Source organism: Terrapene carolina, unplaced genomic scaffold (assembly GCF_002925995.2).
Source record: "Terrapene carolina triunguis isolate 2854851 unplaced genomic scaffold, T_m_triunguis-2.0 Scaffold42, whole genome shotgun sequence".
NCBI lineage: Eukaryota > Metazoa > Chordata > Testudines > Emydidae > Terrapene > Terrapene triunguis.
The window spans coordinates 498,679-511,331 of record NW_020664393.1 but is presented as its reverse complement, the minus strand read 5'-3'; positions in this window follow the sequence as shown (position 1 = coordinate 511,331).

Sequence of the window (12,653 nt, the reverse complement as noted above, 5' to 3'; positions counted from 1 at the left end):
AACTTCAGTACTGGGCAATTTGACTGAAACTATAGTAAAGAACAGAATTATCAGACACATAAATGAACACGATGTGTTGGGGAAGAGCTAATATGATTTTTGTAAATGGTGAGGCATGATTTCCCATCTACTAGAATTCTTTGAGGGAGTCAACAACAAGGGTGCCATTTGGGGGGCGGGGGGCAGAAGCCTCCCTGACTTTCATACAGGAGGTGTGCAAGCTCCCACGTGGCGCTCTTTACTACAGCACATCATTAGGCCCTGTCTACACAAGTTTCTGCACAGTAAAGCAGCTTTCTGCATTGTAGCTCCCGAGGTGTACATACTGCCAAGTCACTTAGTGTGCAGAAAGCGCAGTTGCAGCGCCGTAAAAAAATCCACCCCGACAAGAGGCGTAGAGCATTCTGCGCCAGGGATACAGCGCTGTGGTGCCAGTGTAGACACCATGGTCAATTACAGCACTGCGATTGGCCTCCGGGAGGTGTCCCACAATGCCTGTTCTCACCTCTCTGGTCATCGGTTTGAACTCTGCTGCCCTGCCCTCAGGTGACCAACCATCATTCCCACCCCGTAAATTCCTTTGGAAATTTGAAAGTCCCCTTCCTGTTTGCTTGGTGATGTGTGCAATGGTCTCAGCACATCTTTCCAGGTGGCTGTGCCTGCTCCATGCACCAAACGATCCCTCACTTGGAGCAATGCCGAGCTGCTGGATCTCCTCAGCATTTGGGGAGAGAAGGCTGTCCAGTCCCAGCTGCGCTCCAGCCATCGAACTTATGATACCTATGGACAGATTTCACGATGCATGACAGAAAGGGGCCATGACCAGGACACGCTGCGGTGCAGGGACAAAGTGAAGGAGCTGTGGAACGTCTACCACAAGGCGCAGGAGGCAAACTGCCACTCCGGTGCTGCACCCATGAGCTGCCAATTCTACAAAGAGCTGGACGCGATACTTGGCAGCAATCCCACCTCCATTGCAAAGACCACTGTGGATACTTCGGTAGCTCTTGTGCCAGTCAAGAGTGAACCAAGCCAGGAGGAGGAAATCTTGGATGAGGATGTGGAGGGAGAGGGGGACCCAGATGCAGAGTATGACTCGGAGGTCAGAGATGCATGCAGCCAGGAGCTCTTTTCTACCCCGGAGGAGGCTAGTCAGTCAGAGCAGTCAGAGCTTGGCGAAGTGCAAACAGGAGAGGAGGCCCCTGATAAGTGGATCTGATTTTTGGAATCGCTGAAGCGAGTTGTTGGGGGTAGGAGGGTTGCAGAAAGCAGGCTTGTCTCCCACCACATGCCTAGTCTGAGCGGCAGAACAGGCTGTTGATTGACTCCCTCACTTCACAGGAATCTGCCTCAGAGCTCTCCAGGAAACACTCATAGAGATACTGGGCAATCCGCTGCCACAGGTTCTTTGGCAGAGCTGCTTTGTTTCTTTCCCCATTAATGGTAACTTTCCCACGCCACTGTGCAATCATTGCTGCACACAGGTGAGCCGCATAGAGGCCAGGGCGGAAGCTGCAGTCTTGGAGAAGACCCTCCCTTGATTCCTTGCTCACCCTCAGCAGCGAGATATCTTCCATAATGATCACATCCTGTGGAAAGTGTTTGGACAGGAATAATTATCAGGCCCCTCCTACAGTGCTGCTCTCCCCAAGAACCACATGCCCAGAGTACAGCAGGGTCCAGGAAGAGTGATTTACCCTGCCCCTGCAGCTACTCGCCATTTAGGGGGTCTTGTGGCTCATGTGTGCTTGCCGGGGGTCAGCGAGTTAGTGACAGGTGTGTGAGTACTGGCTGTGTTTTAGATCACTGAATCAGTGTTCTCTGTGTTGCAAACAATACTGCTTATGTAAAATGTTGTGTTTAAACTTCACAGAGATGACCTTGGGAGCCCAGCCTCCCTCTTTGTTATCGGCGGCTGAACAGCTGTGCAGAATTAGAAAGTGGCCAAGAAGAACCAAGGAGGACTTTTTGCGTGATGTTATGATGCACTCCGCTGTCGAGAAACAGGAATTGAAGGAGTGGTGGGACAGCGAGAAGAGGGACCAAAAGGAGAACATGGCATGCCAGAATGAAGCCACCGAGTGGCTCTTAAACACCAAACATTTAAACATTTAAATGCTTAAACGCCAAGCAGTTACGCTCGTGGCGATACTAGCTCTTCAAAATGAGCAGCTCCGTGCTCTCCCCTGCAGCTGCTGTTGCAAAACTCTTTCCCACGCCCCCCCCAGACACCGCCAACACACTTTTATCAACCTCCTGGCTCCAATCTATACCTGCAGCATTCCACTCCTCCCCCATCACAGTCCGGCACTGCAGAATCCCACTACCCACTGCACTCAACACCCAGCCCTCTGCAGTTTGGCCCTGCTGAAGTACAGTACCCACTGCATTGTACTCCAAAGGAGAAGGTTGGATATGATCCCTGGACGTACACGAATCTTTAGCTGTCCTGGGACCCCACCTCCTCCTGGGACATTCCATTCCCCCATCACCCTCACTGCTGATGTGGTGGTTTTTTTTGTTTTGTTTGACTCTCTCCTCCAGTTGTTGTTTTTTAATAAAAGAATTGTGTTGGTTTGAAAGCAATCTTTATTCTATTAATTGAAAGCAAACAGAGCCCTGCAAAGCAACAGACAATTATGTTAAACCTTCATACTCCATCATCTGCACCAATCACAATCACCTCCTAGCATTACAAGCACTGCACTTTCAAGCATAGCAACAAATATTAGTGGCTTTCAGCTTCAAATTGCTGCCTCAAGGCATCCCTGATCCTTATGGCCCCATGCTGTGCCCCTCTAATAGCCCTGGTCTCTGGCTGTTCAAACTCAGTCTCCAGGAGCTGAGCCTCAGAGGTCCAGCCCTGAGTGAAGCTTTCACTCTTCCCTTCACAAATATTATGGAGCGTACACCACGTGGCTATAAGCATAGGAATATTGTCATTGGCCAGGTCCAGCTTCCCATAGAGGCAGCACCGGCGGGCCTTTAAACAGCCAAAAGCACACTCAACAGTCATTCTGCACTTGTTCAGCCTGTTGTTGAACCGCTCCTTGCTGCTGTCAAGTTGCCCCGTGTATGGCTTCATAAGCCATGGCATTAAGGGGTAGGCGGGTCACCCAGGATCACAATGGGCATTTTGACTTCCCCTATGGTGATCTTCTGGTCCAGGAACAGGCCAGTGTTCTGAAAGACACGTGTGTCATGCACCTTTCCGGACCAGACTGTCTTAATGTCTGTGAAACTCCCATGATGATCCACAAGCACCTGGAGAAACATTGAGAAATACCCCTTGCAATTAATGTACTCGGTAGCTAAGTGGTCTGGTGCCAGAATTGGAATGTGCATGCCATCTATCGCCCCTCCACAGTTAGGGAAGCCCATCTGTGCAAAGTCATCCACAATGTCATGCACATTGCCCAGAGTCACGGTCTTTCGGAGCAGGATGCAATTAATGGCCCTGCACACTTCCATCAACATGAATCCAACCGTCGACTTTCCCCCTCCGAATTGGTTAGCGACCGATCAGTAGCAGTCTGAAGTAGCCAGCTTCCACAGTGCAATCGCCACACGCTTCTCCAATGGCAGGGCAGCTCTCATTCTCATGTCCTTGCGCCGCAGGGCTGGGGCGAGCTCATCACGCAGTCCCATGAATGTAGTTTAAGGAATAACTCCACTGCCACTCGTGATGTGTTGGTCAGAGCGAGCAGCATACTAGTCAACAGTTTGGGATCCATTCCTTCAGCCCAAAGGGGCAGAGTGTGCTGTACACAAACCCTTGAAAGATGGCGCCAAATGTGGACGGAAGCACAGGGTTTGCTGGGATGCGAAGCAATGCATCACGGGGCATTGGGACAAGACCCAGGACGCCCGTGACCCACTCTGTCTTCCCACAACATTTAGCCGCAGAAGAGGAAGAGGTGCTCTGTGGGATAGCTCCCCAGAGTGCAACGCTCTGAATACCACTGCAAGTGCTGCACGTGTGAACACGCTATTGTGCAGGCAGCTGACAGTGTGAACACAAAACAGCGGTTTCCCTTCAGCGCTCTCTGAGCGGCGCTGTAACTCACAGTGCTGTAACTCTGTCAGTGTAGACATGCCCTTAGTGTGAAATGTAAGTTCTGCAGGGGAGATGTGCCCCTCCAGCAGGGAGTCAGTATTTTGTTTACAAACAGAGGCAGGGTGATTAAGATAAGAAAGGGCTGGTGATTTAATTAAGGATCTGGAAGTCTAGCCAGTAAAACAGGAATCCCTCTGTGGAGGGGGAGGAGGGGTTGTTTTAGAGATAACACAGGGGACTCAAAAAAATACAGCTAAGCCCTCTGCGCCAAGGTTACATTGAGAAAAGGGGGAGATTTGGGGGCGTAGGTGAAAAGAAGGGGCCAAAATCCAGGGAAGGGCTAGCAGTGGTATAGAGCAGTTACCACTCTACCTATGGTACTGATGTGGCCCCATCACCATAGTATCCGAGCACCTCACAAGGTCTAACCTGTTTCTCCTCACAGCCCCTCAGTGAGGTAGAGCAGGGCTGTTATCCCCATTGTACTGGTGGGGCACTGAAGTATAGAGAGACTAAGGGGCCAGATTTTCAAAGGTATTTAGGGCACCTAGTGGGATTTCCAAAAGTGCCTAGAAGGTTAGGTGCTTTGTAAACCCCATTAGATGCCCAGCTGCATCTTTGGGTGCCTAAAAGGTTTTGAAACTCTGTCCTAAGGCACTGGCCCGAGGTCATACAGAAAGTCTATGGGGGGGGAATAGAACCCAGGTCTTTCATGGCTAGCTCCCTATCCAGCAGACCAACCTATCTCTCTGCTGCATGATGCAAAAAAAAAAAAAAAAAAAAAAAGAAAAAGAAAAAAAGAGGACTCTGATAGATGGGAGCAAAAACAAGTCAGCCAGATCTGAGACTCCAGCAATTGATCCAAGGCAATTGGGATGGATGTCATAGCTGACAGCATGAAAAGCAGCACAGAGGTCAGGAAGGATGGAGAATGAGAGCCAGATAAGAGGAGATCACTTAACCCCCAAGGTGTGGCAGGTTCTGCCCCAGGCTGGGTTGTAGAGCAATTGCTGCTGTGCAATTTTACATTTTAACTGAAAACCATTTTGTTTTGTCATTTTTTGTTTTGAGTTTGAGAAAGGAAGGAATGAGACAGTGTCTTATACGTCTCAGATGTGTTTATGCCTCAAATTCTTAGGGTTTCATCTGTATTTTGGCCAATTCCAGAACAAAGAACAGAAATTGCATCCACAGAGTCCATAAAGTCAATGATTATTGCCATGATTTGTATTATTCATGGGGCACCATCTGTGTGCTCAGCACTGTTCAGCATATGTCAGAAAATGTAGTCCCTGAGCCAATGTGTATAAAATGTATAGCCCTGGGTAAGATGGCTCATATATTTAAGTATGAAGTGTATAGTTATTAAGCACATGTTAATATCTAGGAGTGGAGGCATTGATGGCAATAAAAGATTTCCTGAATTAAGGACTAGAAGACCCTCCAATTTTCTCTCAAGAGGAATAGCTGCCCAGAGCTCCTGTGCTTGTTTATTTTCCTTTCCTGCTTACAGTGGCCCTGATATACCTCAAAGTCTCATTTTTTTTTCTCAACTTTAAAATGTGGAATTTTCTTGGTGTTTGGTTTTAAATATTCTCCTGTGAGAACTGCAACTCAATCACTGTAGTGTTTTGTTTAAGAGCCTTCTGGAAAGTAACTAGCCTTTAAATAGAAGTAAAAGCAGTGTTGCCAACTCTCATGATTTTTGTGATGAGTCTCATGATAATTATTGTTTTCCTTAAAGCTCCTTGAGTCAAGTGGATATGTGATTATTTCAGCCTTTATTCTTAAAGAAAAATGAAGTTTCTAGTCCTTGTGGCTGTGGAGAAAGCCTCAAAATGTGACCCCAGTCCACCCTAAAGGCTCAAAAAGCAGAAGGACAATAAAAAGAACCCCAAATCGATTATTTTACATAATCTCGTGATTTTAAAGCCAATTTCATGATTTTTGGTGAGCCTGATTCATAATTTTTGAGCATTCAGGGTTGGCAATATTGTGAAAGTGACCTGAAAGTGTCAATTTCACTCCTGTTTAAGGTTACTTTCTAGTCTATTATTTGTAGAGAGGTAACACCCCTAGAGCCCCAGACAGGTGCAGTATAAACTCATGGTGCCGTGCCCTAGTAGGATGTTTCCAAAGTTAAATGATCTATTCTACTCATTCTCAGTTTTCAGAATGGAGAGAGGTAAATAATGGTGTCTCCCAGGGGTCTGTACTGGGAGCAGTACTGTTTAACATTTATAAATGATCTAGTAAAGGGATAAACAATGAGGTGGCAAAATTTGCAGATGATACAAAACTATTCAAAATAATTAAGTCCCAAGCAGACTGAAGAGTTACAAAGACTTCACAAAACTGAGTGACTGGACAACAAAATGGCAGATGAAATTCAGTGTTGATAAATGCAAAATAATGCACATTGGAAAACATAATCCCAGTTATACATATAAAATGGTTCTAAATTAGCTGTTACCAGTCAAGTAAGAGATGTTGGAGTCTTTGCAGATAGTTCTCTGAAAGGTATCATTTGAAAACTAATAAATCACTGGTCAATAATATCATGATAAAATGTGTGTAGTAACATTATATGTAAACTGAAATTATGACTGAAGTGTGTTTGCAAGACAAGTCTGGGAAGTGAGTAAAGCTGTTTCTCAAAGACTAAGGACAAGCTAATGCCTAGTAGCTAGGTGTCATCAAAGCTGATGGGCAATCACCAAGTGGCCATTCTTTGGCAATGAAGGGGGGCAGGAACAAACAGATCTGCATCTCAGCAAACAGCATGGAACCTCTTTCACCACCAGGCTCCTTCACTTCAATCTCACATCAGGAAAATTTCATCTAGGGGAAACCCTCAGAAAAATGCATTTCAAAGGGTGACTGAACTGTAAAAGTGAGGGGCAAAACCACCCCACATTCTCTCCCTATCCATCTCTCTCTCCTTCAGCTAAGATGACAAAAGAAACAGTCGATGGACTTTAGGAGCAGATCCTGACCCAAAACTTGGTCAGAAATGTTGTTGGGAACCTGTGGTAAGAATTTCACCTTGAACCCAGTCTAGTTCAAGTTTAGAAAGCATTTTATTTCTCTTGCAAACATTTCTAACTTTACTGTCTTATACTTGTACTCACTTAAAACCTATCTGTAGTTAAATACACTTGTTTTAGTCTTTAATTAAAACTAATCCAGTGTTGTGAATTGTTTGGGTAATATCATTTAAGGTAGCAGACTATTGTATATTGATCCCTAAAAGGGGCAATGGACCTAATATATCTGGGCTGGACAGTGGAGAACTCACATTTTGGGGGGAAATTCAGGACTGGGAGTGTGTTGGGGTCACTCTGCAAGTGGTAACCCAGGCTGATGGAAGCCAGAGTGTGCTGATATGTGGCTGGCAAGCTGCAGATATACACAGACACTCAGGGTGTGACCTGCATGCTATTTGGCTGTTTGTGAGCAGCCCAGGTGAGAGCTATAGCAGCAAGGCACTGTGATGCACCAGAGGTTGCAGGGTAAACCCCTATGATTGCAGGGCAAGTGACACAGCCTCTCACTCATCTGGATTGCACCCCTGAATGTCATAGTGGCATAGTCTAAACAGGATGTATACACAGCTTGCTATTTTAATTGAGATTTACACTTTAAGCACTGGTGTAACAATTTTAAGTGAGTCTCAAGTGTGGTGGCTGGGAACAATCATAGAAAGGTGACAGTTTGTTGTTTTGTTTGCTTATTTCAGGTATGGGAAATAGAAATAGCAAAGTATAAATATACGAGCACCAGCAAAGCAGATACGAAGCTAAAACTGGCCAAGCTGAAGAGAACAGAGTGACAAAGAGGGTGATCACCAAAAGTGAACAGCAGATACGAGAGCCCAGGAAAGGGAAGCAGAAAGGCAGCATCAGAAAGACACAAATCAGCAGGCCCTGGAAACTGAGAGGCAGAGGGAGGAGAAGGAAGCAGCTGCCCATCAATGAGCCATGGAGCTGAAAACCAAACAAGCCTTAGAAAAGGAGGAGTGACTGCATAATCTGGACATGATGGCAAGGCACGGACACTCCTTTCATCCAAGGAACACTCAACTGGGATAAGTTGTGCCCTGCATAAAAGAAATAGACTGTTGAAGAATAACTTACCACTTTTGAAAGGCTATGTGGGGTTCAGAAGGTTCCAGAGGCAAGGAAGTCCCCACCCTGATTGCAAAACTCTATTTAATGAAATGCTAATTGGTGAGGCTTTGAAATATCCTGAATTTTAAAAAGCTGTCTTTCGAAGGGGTAATTTGAAACCCGAAGTATAGGCGCTGACTCCAGGGGTGCTCCGGGGCTCAAGCATCAACAGGGGGAAAAAAAGTGTGTAGTCAGCATGCACCAGCCACAGCTGTTCGGTGGTGCTGCCAATCAGCTGTTTGGCACCTGGGGGTGGTGCTTGTGGAAGGGCAGAGAGCAGTGGGTGGGGGCATCGGGGGATGGGGCAGAAAGAGGTGGAGCAAGGGTGGGGCCTTGGGAGGGGGTGAAGCAGGGGCCAGAAGGGGTGGAGCAAGGGCGGGACCTCCGGGGAAGGGGCAGTGTGGGAGTGGCACCCCTGGGGAAAACTAAGTCAGTGCCTATTGCCTGAAGTGTATAGGTTGCAATTTAGAAATCTCAGGGAAAGTGCCAGCAGGAGTCATAGTGAGTATGCCTATAAAATGTGTGACCTAATGAGAAAATGGGCAAAGGGGAAGGGGGCTGAGAACTACGATCAATTGTTTGATCTCTGCTCCAGAACATTACCTAAGCATATGTGTTGAGAAGGTCAGAGATGTATTATGGGATAAATCTTTAAATTCTATACAGGAAATAACTGTATCCTGGCTGATTTCTTTGTGCAAGCCCAAATGTCTAATGAATGCAGGACACAGAAGGCAGAGCAAAACCTGATGTAAGAGGGGAACCCAGTTTTACACCTGGGAAGAGGTAGGGAGGCTGGGAGCCTAGGCACTCACCTTCTCAGAACCATTCTCCTCCTGGAAATCCCCATCACAGACCCTCTGTGCAGGAAAATGGCCCAGGAAGGTGAGAAATCAATGCCCTAAGCTAAAAGAAATTAAGACAACACCCCATCCAGGCCATATTAATGCAGCTATCCATAACACAGAATCCCAAGAGATACCTTCATGTCCTCTGTTGAATTTTGTGTGGTCTGCCCCTATGGGGATAGACCTGGAACCTATTAAAATCACCAAGGAGAATGGCAAAGAATGCAAAGGATCGAGAGACACTAGTGCCCAGATCTCTCTGGTCATGGAAAGCATGGTCCAAAAAGACACGTTTTGACTGAAAGGTGGGGTGCTGAAAAGTATCCCTGTGGAAATGCTCAAGGAAATGATATTTTGCATATAAGATTGTTAATGTTGTAACCCATAGTAAAACAGAATATTGTGCTGGAAAATGGTAAAGACCCAGAAACTGCTAACGAGGCAGTGGAAGATCCCTCCAGCTCCACTGCAGCAAAAAGAATCAGTGTTTCCAGGTGTGGGAGGGGCTGAGGCCAGGTCCCATATAGCAGAGGATAGTGGCATGGCCTCAGGACTGGGGGTGAGGAATTAACCCATTACGGTCCCAGTTGTCAACTGCCAGCATTTTTGCAGATGAACAAAGGGCAGACCCCAATCTAGAGTACATAAGAGGGAGCTCCAGTGAGGAGAAACAGGGAAAGGTTTATTGAAGAGGAAGGGAAAGGAAACTCCTATGGAAAAAAATAAGCCCTGGAAAACCCTACAGCAGCTGGTTGTGTCTGCCCAGCACCATGGGAAATTAATGTTGCTAGCGCATAGTTGTCCTTTTGCTAGTCAAGGGGGGGCATAGAGAACCGACAAGATGTTTAAAAAAATTATTGGCCAAAGATACAGAATGACATGAAGAATTATTGCAGGTCTTTTGAATTATGTCAAAAAAGGAAAAGACCTATAGAGCCCCAGAAAGTTACCCTATGTCCTTTGTGTGTGATGCAAGATGCATTTTATAGGGTAACAATAGACATCGTGGGCCCTATGCCACATCCCATCCAAAGGGGAAAGAAATATATCCTGGTGGTAGTGGATTTTGCTGCTAGGTAGCCTGAAACAGTTGCTCTGACTAACATAGTGGCCGATGCTGTGACAAAAGCCCTCTTTACTATTTTTAGCATAGTGGGTTTCCCTAAAGAAATTTTATCTGACAGTGAGTCAAATTACATGTCTCAGCCATTCAGTGAGTTATGGAAATTGTGTGGGGTGAAACAACCAACAGCTGCCCTATATCACCCAGAGACAAATGGCCTGGTGGAAAGGTTCAGTGGAACCCTAAAATCTATGCTGGGAATGTATGCAAATAAAAGATTTCAAGATTGGGACAAAATGTTACCATATTTGCTTATAGGAAGGTGCCCCAAAAATCAACCAAGTTCTCCCCATTTGATCTTCTATCTGGAAGGAAAGTGAGGGCACCACTAGATCTCATCAGAGACTCCTGAGAAAGGGACACTGTGGTAGAGGGAGAGCCAATAACTGAATATGTACAGAAGTTCAGAAAATAGTTAAAAGACATGATGGGTATGTGAGGAAATGGGAATGTTTTCTCTGAATACTGTATGGGTGCCTCAGTTTCCCCTATGCATTTCTTAAGTATCTAGGTGGTGGGATAAGGGTGTGTGATTGTTGCAGAGCCTTAGAGGGCCAGTGTGATGCTGTCTGCACAGAGAATGGCCGACACCCTGTCTCCTGGCAACTGATGGCCTGGGCCCCTCTCCTGCAAAGGTGTTAACTGAAAGTGTTGGAGAACAAAGAGATCAGGTGGTCTCCTGGCCAGGGAAAGAGACAATGGCCAGAGGAGGGGCTGGAGAGTTTCAGTTTGGAGCTGGCTGGGGAAATGGAGGGGGGGCCCAGACTGGGCTCTGGCCTTCCTGGCCCCAAGATGGACCCGACTCAGGGGTCCTGTTTCCTGTACCTACAAGCTCTGTTTTAACCTTGCTCCTGTCGTCTAATAAACCTTCTGTTTTACTGGCTGGCTGAGAGTCACGGCTGACTGTGGAATTGGGGTGCGGGGCCCACTGGCTTCCCCAGGAGCCCCGCCTGTGCGGACTCGCTGTGGGAAGTGCACGGTGTGAGAATGGGATGCTGGGCCCCTTACCTGCACGGCAGCTGCTGGAACTGGCAAGCTGGGAGCTGTGGGGAGTGGCAGTGGCAAACAGCTGGGAGGTGCAGGGAGAGCTGCTGCTTTTGCTGCTGCCTTTCCCCCATGGAGCTAACACCTGGGAGCTGCAGGGAGGGGCCGCTGAGGATAAGAAGGGTGTGTCCCTGGGGGGGCATGACTCAAATTGTTGGGGGGACCAAACCTTTAATTGTGCCCCCACCCCCAGGGGCGGCTCTATGTTTTTTGCCGCTCCAAGCACGGCAGTCCGCTGGTCATGCGGATTTGGCAGCGTTTCTGTGGGTGATCTACCAGTCCCATGCCTTCGGCGTACCTGCCCCCGAATTGCTGCCAAAGCCGCGGGACTGGCGGACCTCCCGCAGGAGTGCCACCAGAGGCTGCCTGACTGCCATCCCCCGCGGCTTGCCGCCCCAGGCACGCACTTGCTGCGCTGGTGCCTGGAGCCGCCGCTGCCCACCCCCCACTCTCAGCAGGCACCAGTTGTCTCTGGGAGAAGTTCCTAGCCCCATCACCCTGCCGCAGGGCAGAATCCCTGAGCTTCCCCCTGTCCAGTCTGGTAGGTGGAGAATGGGGCGGTGAAGGGGGCTCTGCAAGCTGCACTTTAACTGTAAAAGAGGTACATGTTGCTCACAAGCCATGGTTTGGCCACCCCTGTTTTAGATGATGATGCAGACAAAAACTCTGCTTTTGTTACTAATATACGACAGTGAGTTCACAATGTTACCATTTAGGTTAATTAATGGAGAAGCTACTTTTGAGAGGTTGAAAGGGTTACAGGACTTTGCAAAGGCCTATGTCAATGATATAGTGGGGTTCACCAACTCTTGGTCTGATCACAAGAAACACTTGGGAATTGTGCAGTCAAAGCTCAAAGAGGCAGCAGGCAGGCCAGACTATGAAAGCCTCTAAGGGTACGTCTTCACTACTCGCCGGATCGGCGGGGGTAGTAATCGATCTATCAGTGATCGATTTATCGTGTCTCGTCTAGACGCGATAAATTGATCCCCGAATGCGCTCCCCGTCGACTCTGGAACTCCACCAGGGCGAGAGGCGGAAGCGGAGTTGATGGGGGAGCCATGGCCATTGATCCCATGCCATGAGGACGCGAGGTAAGTTGATCTAGGACGTCGACTTCAGCTACGCTATTCTCATAGCTGAAGTTGGGTATCTTAGATCCATCCCCCTACTACCCTTCCCCCCCCCCAGTGTAGACCAGCCCTAAGTGTAAAACTGGAGCAGCCAGAGATCCTTAGCTGAGACACTGGTTACAGGGACATGGAAACTGTACATAAAAAGGGAAAAGAAAACTTGGTGGCAGATGCCCCTGTACAGGAAAGAGGAATCTGATCTGCTGCTTCCGGGTCAGCCAGTGGCCAACCCTCCTGCAGCTTTGTAAGGGGGGAGAAGCCAAAGTGTGACTGTGTGGC